This window comes from Polyodon spathula, chromosome 10, assembly GCF_017654505.1.
Source record: "Polyodon spathula isolate WHYD16114869_AA chromosome 10, ASM1765450v1, whole genome shotgun sequence".
NCBI classification, from domain to species: Eukaryota; Metazoa; Chordata; class Actinopteri; order Acipenseriformes; family Polyodontidae; genus Polyodon; species Polyodon spathula.
The window spans coordinates 37,698,096-37,715,006 of record NC_054543.1 but is presented as its reverse complement, the minus strand read 5'-3'; the positions used below and the strand labels follow the sequence as shown (position 1 = coordinate 37,715,006).

The window sequence follows — 16,911 nt, the reverse complement described above, 5'->3', positions numbered from 1 at the left end:
GTGTTAATTTAACTGAAAATCACATGGTGGGGGGCGGGAACTGGCATATGATGTTTCTCATTTCCCCCATGTATGTTACTATAGGAAACATTCAAAATGAAGATTCACATTTTAAACATTAAATACATTTTTCTCCCTAAAATGTCCTAATTCAGTTAATAATCCTGTTAGCTTTTGCCAAAGCTTCCTCAATATCTTCCAATGTACATTTTAAATTGAGATAGTTAGAGCATGTTTAGCATCTGATTGATTCAGGGTGCATTTAAAACATTCACATTTTATAAATGGGAAGTACTGTTTGTCGTAATCTCCTCAATTTATGAAAACAAAAATGATTAGGGAATATGTCAAAAAGGTAATGAAGGGATTTATTAAGAAAGTCACTTGGCAGTTTACAAATGTACAATTATTTTGACTTAAATTCTCTCAACTTTTAAAGGGCAAAAACATACTTAATACAAAAAAGGCTTAACTGAGGATGCAACAATTCTTGGAGCAAACCGAAGGAACAGATATATTTGGAAACAAAGGAAACACATTAATAAATGTAAAATTGTTATGACCAAGCCTCACATATTTATGCACAGCTTGTATGCAGAGCAGCTATCACAACCAGAACAAATAGCAAGCAGTTGTCACTTGTTCTGACTTTATCAACATGCTGACAGTTCAAAAACCTCAGCGTTCTTTTGAGAACTTCTATGCAAAGTAGCTGCAATACATTTTTCCTTTCACTCACAGAAACACATACCTAGCCTTCTTTAAATACGATTCTATCTTAAAACACAGACATTCTGGAACATTCTACATAAAAAAAAAAAAAAAAAAGAAGAAATTCAACAGTAGCAACCCCTTTCAGGAAATATCAGGTAACTGCAATTGTACATAAACAAGGGTCTTTCATTGTGTCTGCAAAATAAATCACAGTATTTTTTTTTTTTTGGCCAAAAGCAGCAAAGCTTGCCAATTCCCAAGCACCCCAGGGTAGTAACCATGTGTACAGCAGTACATAACTCACACACGGATCACCGAATACCGTGTAACAAAGTTCAGATTTACTGTTGCAAAACATTCCTCATAATATCCCTACAGATTATTAATGCACTCTGGTTAATATTGTAATATCAGCATTCTTTTTTACTACTCAGTTTTCAATTTCTTAATTTGAGTATTTAAAGAAAATATGACAATACAGTGCAGTGCAGCTGTATGTAGATGGGGTCTGTAGTTGCTGCACTGTGATGTGTGTTCAGTTCCGCTGGTCAGCTGCTTACGCGGGACCAAGGGTCTGAGCGATTGGTCAGTGTGTTTGTAAATTAGCCCTTGTGTGTGTGTGTGTGCCACACACATAAAGTCACATAAAGTCAGAAAAAAACAACATATGAATCCAAATTAACATGTATTTACGATTATACTGTAAATACAGTATAATCGTCAATCTCAAAAAACTACTTAATTCTAAATCTTTTGCAGTCATTTTTGTATTACTTTAGTATAAATACATGTTAATTTGGATTCATATGTTGTTTTTTTCTGACTTTATGTGAACGAAAAGACACACATTTGCCCGTTTTCCCATTTTGAAATATCACTGTCCTGGTCACAAAAACAAAGTTTGTGGGGAATAATAGCCATTTTCTATACTTTTGAGGCATAAGCAATTAGGAAATAACACTTACTACCCAGGAACCAAAAAAAAAATAAAAATTTGTTACACAGTGTAATTCATGGTGGATAACCTACACCTACAAAATATATATATATATATATATATATATATATATATATATATATATATATATATATACACACACACACACACACACACACACACACATACACACACGCACGCACGCACGCACGCACGCACGTTCTAGAAAAAGAGGAACCCAATAAAATGAAAAAAGCTCCAGTCCTCACTGCCAGGATCTTCTGAGATAAGAGTCCTTGTTAGGACTCGAGCAAGGACACTGTCTGATGACTGGCAGTCTGCAACATGAATTCAGGCCAGCTGTCAGATTCAGTTAATTCACTCTACTACTATTCAGTGCAAATTCTCCAGTTCTTATTTCGATTTTTCGTGCATTGTCATTTTGTAATAATCCTGATTCTGTGACTCCCACTGAAGTTACAAAGTTTAATTAGAACCATGCTAGCCTTTAATGTAAAGAAAATGTGAAGCAGAAGTGAAGTGAAGAATGGTTTGTGTATGACAGTCTCTACGATCTTGGTCTAATTTATGAACAAAATGACTGAAGGGGACATTAGAGCAATTCTGGATCACAACCGTCGGGCATTATGCTCAAAGTTCTATGCTAACAGTAGGGCTAAGTGCTACAGTGACATTATGCATTATACTTGCACCTATAATCTATTCAAGGCCACAAGTGTCGTTCATGCACTCCACATAATTTTTAAAAAGAGAGAGGTCAAGGATTGGACTGAAACTACCCCTCACCTCAACCTACAAAAAAGTGGATTTATAGTCTTATATTTCATATTCTTTATAGTTATTTAACAGAGAGTTATAATTTTATTCATATATTGTATTGCAATGGTTTTCCTGATCTGTACAGCGAGACTGTACAGCTATCTGAAAATATTCAAAATGATATTAAAAACGTATCCAGTTTATTGTATTGCAAGTACTAAATGTTCAATTCATATAAAATAAAATAAATACTATTTGAAAGTGGCATTTAAAAATGTAAAAAATTATGTATATCAACTAAATGTGGCCAGGGATTAAAATGCAAATTGATAATGGCTGATAAATTCAGCTACTCCTAACTAATGGCATTTATTTTTAGTCTACTATAATTGTGTACTGGAATTTGCCTAATTATTCAGGACTCAGAAGTGGCTAATTAAAATCAAAGTGTTTTCTTCTTTTTAATAGGGCACACAAGGATTATAACCATGACTCATCACTGAGATGTTGGTGGAGATATGAATTGAATTTGAATTTTGCTTTGTTGTCTTTAATTCTGGGTACAAACCAAGCAGGTTTGCCATTTATTACCAAACAAATTTAAAAAGTCCACGATTAAGACAGTGAGGTGACATTTCCATGTCCAATATTCCAGCATCTCTGTAGAATGACAACCTCCTCATAAAAGATCTAACAAGTTTCCATTCTGAGCCTTTAAAACCAGCTGTGGAAAAGTGCAAATGTTTAGTTTTAGTTATAGTATGTGAGTGGTATGTTACACTGTAAAACCATAAAACAATATGTTGATGTTATCAAAGACTGATGTAATAAACGCATGTGCAATTTAAAGCGATTGATACAGTATTGTACAGATGGGGGTATGTATTCACCATAATTCATGCTAAAAAGAAAATGGTAACAAAACAACATACAAGCAAAATAAAAATAAAAACCTTGCAAGGCAAGGGGTTAGCAATTTCATTCCTGTCATAACGGTTCTTCAAATTACAAGGATAGAGATTGAGTACCCTAATCAGATTTTGTGGGCAACAGAATAAAGGCAGGAAATCTGATAACGTGGAAATGGCTGTATGCCGTAAATGGTTTCAACATAACTGTGATTGTACGGCATACAATGCATGTTGAAAACAGAGCATTTCTAACCACTGCTTTCTGTTGGGTTAGACTTCTGTCATTATGTGTCACTGTAACTAAAAATGTAACCAAAAGTAAAAAGGTATAAGGTATCCTCGAATTACACTAAAAGTAGTCTACTGGCCATATTTTTAATATTTATATTAAAATATTTTTTAATAATATATTTAATTTACATGACTTGAATCTAATCAAATGTACACTACCAACAGTTATGCAAACTACTGCCTGCATAGACGAAAGCCTGCTGTATGTTTTCCCTGATGGGTGAATTGTATGCAAATTGCCCCCCTTCATAACAAATGCATTAGAATGGCAAAATGGATGTTCTGGTGGAAAATAGATGTTCTGTTGCAGTATATATGCAATTTTGTGTTAACTGCAATGTATGGAAATGACCAGTAGTCTCTCCAAGACCTAAATGCTACAAAATTAGGCAAAATGCACAAAACAAATGCTAAAACATAACAAACCAAAAAGGAAGGTGTCTAAAAAGAATGCCAGCCCCCATTTAAAGTTTCAGTAAAAAATAAAATCAATCAATAAACAAACAGGATATCATCTAGAAGGCAACAAATCCACAAGGCATAAAACCCCAAACTATATCTATGCCCTAATGTTTTCAAACCTGTAATTGCTATAAAATGTTAACATATGATGAATAAAACACAAATAAAATTACCTAAACTGTGTTTTTCATTAACCCTTTATGCTCCCGTGTACTACATACCCATGTTCAATATAGAAAACACTTTTTTTTTGTCTGAACAATGAAAACAAAAACACCGCTACTAACAATAATCAGCAAACATTAATTATCAAATAAAAATCAAACATCAAAACCTGTGCCTTGATCAACTTGCTATGTGCCATTTATTGAAATGTTCAATACAACAGAACCCGGGGTTGCATTCGCAACCACTGCACATTTCTCTTGTGTTCTTTCTTTTTTCATTTTCAGAGCAGACCCTGCAACTCTGTTGCAGTCTCTGCTTCCCTTGTGTTGGAGGGATAGTCACAAATGCGTGTACACAGCTACTTTGCACAGGAATTGTGATGGACCTGGCTGCCGCAGATACCTGCTTCATTTCCTGTACCCAGTGCTGTGTTTTGACAGTATTTTGTCACTGCACTGCCATTTCAAACAAAACACCTTCCCATGTGCAGCTGGCTTACCTGTAATGTAGCTGCATGCTCTTTTGTTTGCACAGCCACAAAAGGTAAGCGATTAGCTTTTCGGGAACAAAAGCCGAAAAGCACACCAATGGAGAACACAAACTCAAGTTACACAGTGGGGTGCACATCTGTGTCAACAGGGCAAAATCAAATGATGGAGGACTGGCATCATGGTAGGGATCAGTAATAAACACCCAGTCCCCTGCTGTTCTTGGTTCCACATCCTCTTCATCATCACGCTGAGTGATAAGTCAGCATCATTGTAGCTGGTATCAAAATCCTCCGAACCAACTTTGAAATCTTCATCACTCCCCAACTATTATATAAAATACAACTAAACAAGTAAAACTAATAATATATAATATAACACACTAATATATATCCAACTTTTACAAGTGTGTGTGTGTGTATATATATATATATATATATATATATACACACACACACACCACACACACACACACACACACACACACACACACACACACACACACACACACACACACACACTTGTAAAAATTGAATGGCTTCCCACAATATAGTCTTCTAAACGGCCACAGGTAGATTGGAATCACTACATGACACGCAATTGGATACAAACGTTACCTGACCTTCCCCCAAATTTCATTGCACATTCCACAGTACTAACACTGCCTTAGGGAATGAAACCTGAAATGTTAGACTGTGAGACTGCTCATATCATTGAATGGGAAATCTGACGTATGCAGGTACGGCATGGTACTGTAAGCGGGTTTACATTTCACGTAAGTGCACACATCATGGTGATTAAGCAACAAAACCTCTTAAATGTATGCTTGCTTGCGTGCTTAGTTATTATTTCAATTTGTTTGTGTTCTTTAGAACTATGCTGTATGTTTATTCTTCCACCAGGAGGAACATTTGCTTCATTATTTCTTTAATGTAAGGGACAAATAAATACATTTCCCCAGGGTTGATTTATAGACCCTCTAACAAGCATTACTGCATACAAAAATACAGCTACAGTAAACGAGGATCACACAAAATTACTACTTATTTATACTACTTATGTTGATTGGTTTTACAGTAGCTGTTCTCCTTTCAAAAAAATTTAAGACTGGACTAAACACTTGGAATATACTGGTCACAGTTTACAAAGATAGTACTACAGCTTCTTGGATGAGTTCTCATTTAAAAGACACCCTGTAAAGGAATGCCTTTCTTATAACAATAAATAAATAAATAAATAAATAAATCTATATATTTATTTGAAATAAACAGGAAGTACACCTCCCCTTTCCCGCACAAAGAAAAAAAGAACAGAATACATGTAATACATTTAAAGACGGTGTAAATTAAGCTTGCATTCTATTAAAAAAAAGAAAAATCTGTGAACTTGCTACTGTACAAGCCTACAGACATCTCAGCACATATTTAAAAAAAAAAAAAAAAAAAAAAAAAAACACAACACAGTGCACAACACAGCCTGTTTCCCACTCAGCACTCTGCACACGGATGAAGCTGCTGCAAACAAACTGCGCATGGTCAGTATTGATCTCTGTGCCTTCCCCAAACAATAGAAAACACATTGCCTTTTTTTCTGAGGCTTTATAAAAGCTATTCTAGCGATAATTGGACTGGGAGTAGGACAAGAGGGATATGGTTGTGTATCCTATTAAGAGAACGTCTACCCACTAATGAACTGACACTTGTGCAGAACATTTGCTTTTAGAGCATACTAAATTAAATCTTGCATTACCATTTGCTCTGTTGTCAGCACATCAATGCACATAAATATACTGTACATATATTAACACGTTTAGTTTTAGTTCTACCAAGAATAAATGATCATATAAAACTTCAATAACTTACAACCTAGTTGTTAAAAAGTGTTCTATGGTCATTTTAAATTGTCAGCGAATAACCTGTTTCAGTTTTGTAAACACTAAGGCTAACATATATTTGGCATGCATATTTTTGAAAATGATTAAACGTTAGGGCAAACTTCTTGAATGTTTAAACTCTAAACTATATAACTCCCTTAATACATGCATCCAGTTGATTAATGACAAAGTAGTTAATCGCTACCATCTTAAATAAATTGCATAAGACAGCAGCAGCAAATAATGAGTTTATTGTAACTACTTCAAAAAAGTGTTCAATAACACTTTAGACAGAGCGATAATACAGTAATTATCAGATAATCCTTTTTATGGCTAAAATGTTTATACAATGTTTCTATAATACTGGCCTATTTAGGTTACCAACAAGGGAACAGCTGTGTTAATGACAGCATGACAAGATTCCACCTGTTTTCCTCTGGTGCCTTTTTAACAAGACTGTTCACACATTTAGTAATAGCCAGCACACAATGTTAGGCAACACAACCAGTTTACTGATCATAACATACACTTATAGTTCATCATTCATTTCTTCCTAAATTTGAGTCTACAAAAACATGCTGCAACCAAGTTGTTAGAAACACACTGTGCCTCTGTCTCTGACATAGAACCCTGTTCTTCTCCATCCCAAAACAAGTGAAGGCAGCAGCCATAACGTACATAACAACAGAAATAGACTGCAAGGCCCAAGCTAAAATCTGAAAATAAAAGGTACAGTAGAAGTACTAAATAATATAAAAGGTTTCATTAAGAAATTAAGCTGGTAAGAAAAATAATTGAAACCAAAATTAAAGTTTCATTGTTCAAAGATAAGCTTTTTAAAAATGTTTTTCAGGTTTACCTAACTGAAGGTAAACATTATGGAAACAACAAATGATTTTCAGCTACGGGTGGGGATTGTATTGCCCACTTTTCCTCACTCAGACCCCTTACTTATCTTGGTACCTCTGAGTAGATGATCATCTTCTCTGTAAAAAATAAGCTCGCAGAATTGTATGGCTAACTGTTCCCCCACCCCCCATCAACACACTAAGATAATGAGTATTTTCTTTGTTTGCTTGAGTTTAACAAGAAAAATAATTCATACAAAAGGTCTTTAAAAATCCTAAAACACATAATGAACAGTCTCTTGTTACAGCAGTCATACACACACACACACACACTTGCACAGACACACATTACAACTGAGGTTGCCACAGCAACGAAAGCCATAGAAAGAAAGCCAGGACACTGCAGTGGTATGATGGGAAACATCTGTTGTGAAATTACTCTAAGGAGGAAACACACAACTAAGATTTTTTATTTTTTTTTTTAAACCTGAAATTCAAGCCTTTTTCTCATCCTATATCTGAAAAAACCACAACTCTAATTATATAGCAAGGTTCTGGCAAGTCTTGTTCCAATACCACAAGATTTAGCTTTTAGTGAAATACATTCCCTCACTATGGAAATCTGCATCAAATATCAAGAATTCCACAAAGCAGTATTCAACAGTCCTCCAAAATCTTTTCTAATAAAATAAACGATTACAATTTCCAGCTACAACAGCCCCCACAGTATGCGTCCCTTGTGTACTGGCCCTTAGTTATTCTTTTAGCAAATGAATAAAATATGGGGTACACTATAGAATGTGTTGGGTGACTTGCTTATCAGGGATACCAATATATTTAGTAATCAAGTGGTGTGCAGCAAATTCCTTGGATTAACATACAGTACTTTACACACTTCACAGTAGAAGCTAGTGCTAGAAAGCATTACAATTATTGGTTAAATTTCTACAGGTCAATAAGTGCCATGTAGCCACACCATTCGAAACTGAATCAAATACTATAAAATGCAGTCAAAATAAAGTATACCTCTGAAAACAACTGTACCTAGTTTTGGACTTATTTTTATTATATATTCTGTTAATAAATGTGTATTTTTAATAGCACTACTAAGAAGAAAGATAGTCCTTTAGAGGGCACAATGCAACCTTGCACGATACATTGCAAGAATATTAAATCAGTGAGCTAGTGAACCATGGCAACCATGACAACATGCCATGGAAGAAAGGGACCAACCCGTACCCACCATAAGCGCTAATGTTGTTGAAACTATTAAACCTCACCTTATACAGTATGCATGCACAAAAAAGACAACACTTCTTAAAGATAAGGATTTAAAAGGGGTATTCTGTATCCTTGCCCATGCTATAGCCATTACTTAAAGAAAAGACAAATAAAAAAATCCAATGTGCTTTACTATATCCTAAGCTAAATGTACCATACCCATTGTGATGTTTAAAATGATATCATTTATTACAAATAGCAGCTGCATTTTTGGGGGTGTTCTTTTGGGAGAAAGCTTTGGTAAAAAAAAAAAAAAACTCTAACTGTGTCATTGTTGTTCCCTCACTACATACAATTTTTCGCTCATATTTTAAATTGTTAGTTTTTCAAAGAGTAATAAAAGCCATTATATTGCTCTGAACGTGTGTGTGTGTAACACGTTAAAACAGAAAAATATCCCAGGAGTAAAAAAGAAGTTGTGTAGGCCTTATTTTACCCCAGTGAATTAACTACAAAACAAAGGATGCCAAACAGCGGTTCAAGTTAAAGGTTGTTTTGTTTATTCACGAAATAAATAGCAGATAAAGTTGACAATGCATTTTATTATTTATTTATTTTCATTCCTTGCCATTGCTATTCCCTTGTGCCTTTTTGTAGCTGAACAATGTGGAGATAATTTAGTGATAAAGTAATTGCAACATAAATCTATTTCGATACAAGTAAACATGTATTTGGACACCTTCTCAAGACATACCTTTAGTTATGTATAAGCAATACCTTACTATAATGATCTAGGGTTTTACCACAAAATCCTTCTATATCATAATCAAAACTACATTCCTATCCAAGTGCAATCAAAAGTTAGACAAACATACACATGCACACACACACACACATATACATATATATATATATATATATATATATAATTACAGTAATCATAGAATTCTGGCAATAAATATGATTGATTCAAATCGCCATAGGATTTATATTTTAGCCAATATTCAACTGATTCAATTCAGTGTTATCAGTGCTTATTTCAACATACAAAAACAAAACGACAACTCTTGTTATAGATTGTATTAAATTGTAGTAATTAGTTTTCAATGTATAATCAAGTATTATACTAAGTGTGTCCAAAACAAATTAACCATATATTCAATTGTAATTAAGATTATAAATATATATTCACATTGGAAAACACATCTCTTAGTTGTGTCAGTTTGTCAAATTCTCAGTGCTCGGTTCAGTGAGGAGTGGTGAAGTAGAACAAATGAGTCTACCTACTCATGACAAGGGGAGACGGTCAGGTACAACAAAAGCAGATGTGTGCTGAGTAACCAATGTTTTTCACTGTTGTTTCTACATTTAACAATGGCAAAATGATATAGGGCCTACCACGCTTTAGCAAAAGCTTCCAAAATGTTACAATGAATTATAGGCTACGAGGCTTTCTCTGCTTTAGGGGAAAAAAGGGTTTCCCTGGCAACAGTGCAGAGGAAAGTAAAAGCCAGTGCTTTGTCTATTTAAAAAAATACAAAAATAGTGCAATGGTGGAGTTGCAGTAGTAGTTTTATGAACTTGTACAACCATTTTTAAATAAAAAATTTAAATCCTATAAAAACAGCTTTGAAATTATATTTGGTGATTTTTAACTTCAATCAAACCAAACCTTTCTGGGTCCTTACCTCGGTTTGTTTTCAGTTCGGTTCTTAGATTCAGGTCATATGCATCGGGAGATTGGTCAACACTGACCAAGGTTGTGTTGAAAGACAATAGAATTTTCAAAATGTGACTGCTGTTGTCATGGTAAGATCAGGTGGTCCTAAAATACTAATGTGCCAGGTTGTCTAGAACAGCTTGTACTGCAAGCGGTAAATAGCAGTGTTGTAATGTACATTGTGCACCGCTGATTAAGACAGACCAAGCTTTAATGATACCATAATTTTAAGGCCCTTTGTGTAACACTTTTTGTTCTGCTTTCATGCCAGCAAATCAATGTATTTAATATATCTCAACCCTCTAAAGTATATACAGGGAAATACAATAACCTACCTGGGACAGATCAAATTCAATTAAGAGAACAGACACCCAATAGAACTGGCTTTCCCGCAAGAAAGATATTTATTATGATCATTTCATATTGTGCTGTTCTTTAAGTAGTTCAACTAATGTATAAAATGAAAACAGCGTGGACAGTTGTTTCTGATGAAAATGGCGATTAATTGGGCACAAAAAAAATCGAATCGAATGAATATTGATGACTGTACCCCCCACGTACATTTTCACTACATTTCTCTACCCCCAATATGATTATCTGCATTGCAGTTAAGTAAAAGCTTGTGAATGCAGGGGTAATTACGCGTGTTTGGAATAAATATTAAGCGTTACAAAAATATTTATTCCAAACAGATTACAGTACTTTGGAATGTAATCTATATAGACCAGACACGAGTTTATGAAAAACATCTTTATTTAGTGACAGCTGCAGCACCACGTATTGCATCTTGGTAATACTGTACCACCTAACCTTCACTATCTGTGAAACACACAATGCAGAAATCCCTGCCTAAAACATCATCATCATCATAACAACAACAACAATAATAATAACAAATTGATTTACTTACCACAACATGCATACCTGCTATAGGTAAAGCCAATCGTTACTCCAAAATTGCATTTAACATCACTGATCTTTTTTTTTTTTTTTTTTTTTTTTTTGTTATTGAATATTGTTAAACTCCAAAGAAGCGCAAACTATATACAGTCAGTTTTACTCAATGCGCACAATTTATATACAGACTGTTTGTCAGAAATACAAGCCTGTCACCCTGCTCTGGATTCAAGACACCACACTTTTTTGTTTGTTTAAATGGAATACACAGAGGGGCGTAGTTAGAAAGCATTTTCAAAACTGGTAGGATGCGACAAGCAAATCAGATGCTGGTTAACACAAGCAGAAAAAGAAGAGCACGCCCACTGCTTGTCTGGCAGAAATACTGGAAATAGCAAGGCAGGGCATTCGGTGCAGTTTTGTTGATAAACTTAAATAATGTTATTAACTATGTGCATTACAAAAATGTAATTATTGAATCAATTATCCAGTATTTATATTGATGTATATAAATGATGAATGGGGTCAACTGAAAAATCGATTTTCGATGTCACCGTAGCAGCCCTAATCTGTACTGGGCTTTGAATTCTTTAATAATCCTTATAGTTTAAAAAAGTAGTTTTCTTACTTCTTACAAGCAAGAACACTGACATATAAGGTTCTTTCTGCCAGCAGTATAACCTGTGAATATCTGATCAGCAACTGATGACAGGTAAACTACTTCCTGCTCTGCAAAGCCATGCACAAATCAATCAAATTCTTTATATTCTCTGCAGAATAGGCTACTTACTTTAAAAGTAATGGACATCTTGGTCACTACTGGCTTGCCATTATTCCCAGAACTGTAAATATATCTGACCACAAAGGACATTCATGTCCTAAATAAATAAAACACAATACACTTTAATTACTGATTTTAATAAACGTATTGAAAGTAAATAGGATTCAAATATTCATCTACATTTTCAAACAACATTCAAAACATGCTGCAGCCAACCCCACATTTATAATAACTTAATATTCTGCAGATGTAATAAAATCCCTTGCTTAATTCCTATTATCTTGAAAACCAAAAAGGCTTAGAATAATCTCAACCCAGCATGCTTAGCCTTCCAGGGTCACCGAATTGGCAGTCTTGCAGTCAGTGTGTGACTGTGTGGGTTTCAAGAAAATAAAATGCTTCAGTTTGATTGTGAGGAGAGACAAAGGTAAAACCAACAGGAAGTCTGCCCTGTGAAAGCTGGTGATAACAGCAATCCGGAGAACCTGCAGGGAACTGCAGCTATAGGGAATCCTTAAACCACAAAAAAGGCTTTCTATTTCTTACCAACTGATTAAAAAGAAACTGAAAATCCATCACACTGCTTCCAATATTGTTGTTAGATGGAGTATGCAAACGCCTGCCTTTGAAGCCAACTAGGATCGGATTGCTATATGAAATTGCACAACCTATAAAGCTAACCACACTAATTCAGGAGAACAGGTTTTTAATAATATTTTGAGATTGACAGTTGATATATGGATAATGGGACAGACTGACCTGACTTCCAGTACGTCTTACTGTCAGTCAGTTATAGACAGAGCATCTTGTTTGGAAACCTTGTCTGTTTCATACATTCCATTAACACATCATACATGCGATAGATACCAACATATATATATATATATATATATATATATATATATATATATATATATATATATATATATTAGACGCTTGATCTTGATCATTTCAGTTTACGATCTAACAAAATGTAATGATCAATTGAATTTCTAAGATATGGTAGTGTGACGAAGTGCCCGCCCCTGTGTATATTATCTGTTATGTGTTGCGTGTGGTATGTTTAAATGTTGGTGTATAGACATTGGTACACGGGATATAAACGGGTCTGTGTAACACGAGTGTTTAAAATGTATATGTGTATTTAGGCACGAGGATTGCACAGCACTTCATGTGCAAGTAAAATGTAGTAATATGTGAGCACGGGGAATTGCACTTTATTAATTCACGTGCTGGGATTCAAGTGAATAATTAATAGGTAATTGAATCCCAGCACAATAGTATATATAGATGCACGTTGTCAGATACTCGGGGTTGGGTGTTCGGTGAGTGGAGAACGGGAGAGAGAGTAGGAGAATTACAATTGCTATTGCGTGCTGGTGGGACCAGCACGATACTTGTTAATTTATCAACTCACCGTGTTTGTCAGTGTCTGTCCGTGCACCGTTTTTTTAAGTGTTAGTCCGTTTTTGTTTGTCTGTTTATTCTGGCGTAGAGTGCCGTGTCCTGTGTTTTCGTGTTTCTTAAACCTGTTTTATTTTTCAATAAACCGGCGCCAACAAGCGCCACCATCATTTCAACTCATCTGTCCTGTTTTGTTTATTTTCCTGCTTCTGGTCTGACGCCACCCACTCCGGCCCTCTTTGTGGCAGGTAGACATCAGCCTAAAAAAATACTATGATATATTTTAACATATTTTAACCAAATGTAACTCAACCAATTAGAAACCAGAACTAATATGTAACTTGGTTCCCATGATGGCCCCTGTTATGATTCCCTAAATAACTACAGAATGCAGTGTATATCATCACAATTGAAAGTGCTCAAGACACGCGACCAATATTTGGTAACAATAATTAAACTACACTGTACTTTTTATTTTACAATATAAATAATTACGTTCAAAGATGTTTTTCATTTCCACTACTGATCTCCGCATTTTTCCATTTAAAACAGTACTGCAGGTTATAAAATTAAAAAAATGTTGTGGTCCCAAAAAGCACAGCCAACGGGCCACATACGGTTTTTGCATAAACAAAGAACAAAAGCAAAAGGAGGGTTTTCTGCTCTGTTTTTTTTTTTAATGCGATCTGACAACACAGGTTAATCCTAAAGCTGCAAGAATGTGAAGCGGCCCCAATAAATAATAATAATAATAAATAATAATAATAATAATAATAATAATAATAATAATAATATTATATGATCTATATTTTTCACACATGTGTAACTTAATGCAAGACATACTTTAATGGAAATGTGTGTGTGTGTGTGTGTGTGTGTGTGTATATATATATATATGATATATATATAGATATATATATATATATAATATATAATACTATATATATATATATATATTAAATTAGAGAGTACCCTTTCATCAGCAGTTATATTTACTCTTTTTGTCAGAGCTGTAGCTAAAGACACCCCGCTATTCATTTTTAATGAACCTGGGAGCACAGCGCTGCTACTCACCTTATTTAAGGGATGAATAATTGCCTCCCTAGGGGAGCAGAAACAGGGCCAGCTCACTTCTCACTATTAAATGCAGCCTCTCTGAAACGATGTTGATGGGCGCAAACAATTCTTAGTCTTGCAGCCAGCTGCATGTTTAAAGCGAGGTGACAGTTCTGCTTAAAACTTTGGATGCTGATCATTTGTGTGAGACAGCAGTCAGGCAAAAGGAGAAACTGAACTAAGGCTTGGTTCATAACTTTGCACACTTAATCAACAGACATTCAGTAGTACAAAAACTAAAAATGAAGAGTGTTTCTAGGAGTCTGTCACTTTGATGTGAACCTTCACTATAATGCCTTCATTAGCATAATTGTTGTACTGTTACAGTTCGTATTTTGCCATCTACATGAAGTTAGGAAAGATATGCAGTTATTTTCATGAAAACATTAAGGGTTTTTTTTTTGTTTTTTTTTGTTACTTGCATTGTTACACCCCAGTTAGGCTACACCATAATTGTATCAGACAGGGCTGATCTAAAGAAATCTTGTTTTCAAAAGGGTCCCATATGATAGCGTGTTAAACATAACTGGAGGTACAAGGTTTGTTTGGGAAATCGTGTAACATTAGGAACCATACATCATGTAAAATATCTAACAGTGAAGTTCAAGTAGTTGCATTATTCATTTCGGCATGTAATACATTCTAGCTATATGCATCTCTGCAGTTACAGCACAGGGGGGTCAAAGTGTTCTCTATTTTAGGTGGGGCTTGTTAATCCAACAGGCAAGTTAAATATATCTTAAATCAATCCATAAAGATCATGACTAAGGAGTATGATTCAGTACATTTCTTGAAAGGTGATGCACAAGGAATCTCCTCTTTCCCTTCTCTCAAATGCATTCGAAATGACCAAATATTACACAATCCAATCACAGTTAAATTCAGTAAGCATCTCCAAAACACTTAAATACAAGAAGCTACCGTCATGCATATGCACCGCATTATGAACTGGGGTTAGTATAACAAAGGAGTTCTACAGCCTGGACAAGACCAAAAAAAGCTTTGCTTTAACTAATGCAATATAGAAACGCATGCTGTAATTATATTTTATTAACCGAAATGTAACCAGGTTACTTTTAGATGTACTTCTATATCTATACATTTTTATTTTATAACACACAAAGATTTTGCAAGGTATCTCTAGTAGCGGCTTTTAAAAACACTGCAGCAGGAATAATACATGTAATCTCTAACCACTCGCACAATGCTGTGAACAATATAAAATAACAATAAATAAATACAATTTAAAAAAAAAACAAACAAAAAAAAAAAAACATTTAACAGACAGTTTAACAAAGGACAAAAAAAAAAACCCCACTTACCATTTAAAGTATTAAGGAAATTACCGCAAAAAATTGGGCACTGTAACTTCTTCAAAATCAGGTTTCTTCACGCTTTATTTGTTTATTACAGGGTTTTTTTTTTTTTTTTAAGATTTTTCTTTTGGAATGTGTTTTACTTATTTTAATTTCATTACAGTTTCCTCAGGTTTTGCCTGAATACGCTGCGTTAAAATAGGGGGAAGGACTGCAAACCTGCAGATGCAGCGACACATTTGCGCTTGTAGTTCTTCCGGCTGCTATTGGAAACAATGGTGCAGGATAAGGCTGACAGAGTTACGGCAACAACGTGACTTCACTCAACCAATAGTTTCCAGATGGTGGAAAAACCTGATTGTAGAACCAGGCGGGACTTGTGAATTTACAGCTTTGGACACTCGACTCAAGTGCAAAAAGAATGTTCTGCGAATACAGGATCATAGACGTAATAGACTTTCAGATGTGTAACTCTGGTAAACACTGTTACATGAGCTGAAATTTATATTAGTTTGTATTGATTAAAACATTTCAGCCATTGGTTCTCAGAGAGCCATATAAAAGCTCAAACACTTTTCCTGAAAAAAAAAGTAAAGGAAAATGAGCAATCAATGTCACTTCAGCTTGCATTGATCTGCAGTTCTATACGGTGCCTGCGTGGCAGAAGAGCAAGCATTCCTTTAAATATCATTCATATCAAAGTAATGTTTATTGTTCTGGCCGGCTGACTTGTCTGTCTGCTTGCAGTTTTGGAAACCTGCTTGAACGGCAAACAGTCAATCTTTTGATAGCTGTCCAGTCAGACTTCGTTTTCTCTCACCTGTTGTGTTGACTCCCCTTCGGTCTTCATATACACAGGTTTCGTTCCAGTCTTGTCCTGTACAGGTTTGTACATGTACAACACAGCACTAACATTGAACTCCCACTTAAAGGGTGATTTTTTATTTAGATGTACTACACCTCGTCCACAAATCACTGCACATA

General features: G+C 34.9%; 1 protein-coding gene across 2 annotated transcripts in view; it reads right to left on the bottom strand.

Moving 5' to 3' along the window:
- Nucleotides 1-16,177, bottom strand: part of LOC121321547 (cysteine/serine-rich nuclear protein 3-like) — a 36,197-nt gene extending 20,020 nt beyond the window's left edge. The window contains exon 1 of one of the 2 annotated variants that reach the window (XM_041260547.1): nucleotides 15,934-16,177. The gene's annotated coding sequence lies outside the window, so the exon portion shown is untranslated. Of the gene's footprint in view, nucleotides 1-11,323; nucleotides 11,407-15,933 lie in introns of those variants that run through there. The other variant, XM_041260546.1, reaches the window with a different exon arrangement.
- Nucleotides 16,178-16,911: the final 734 nt, after the last annotated feature.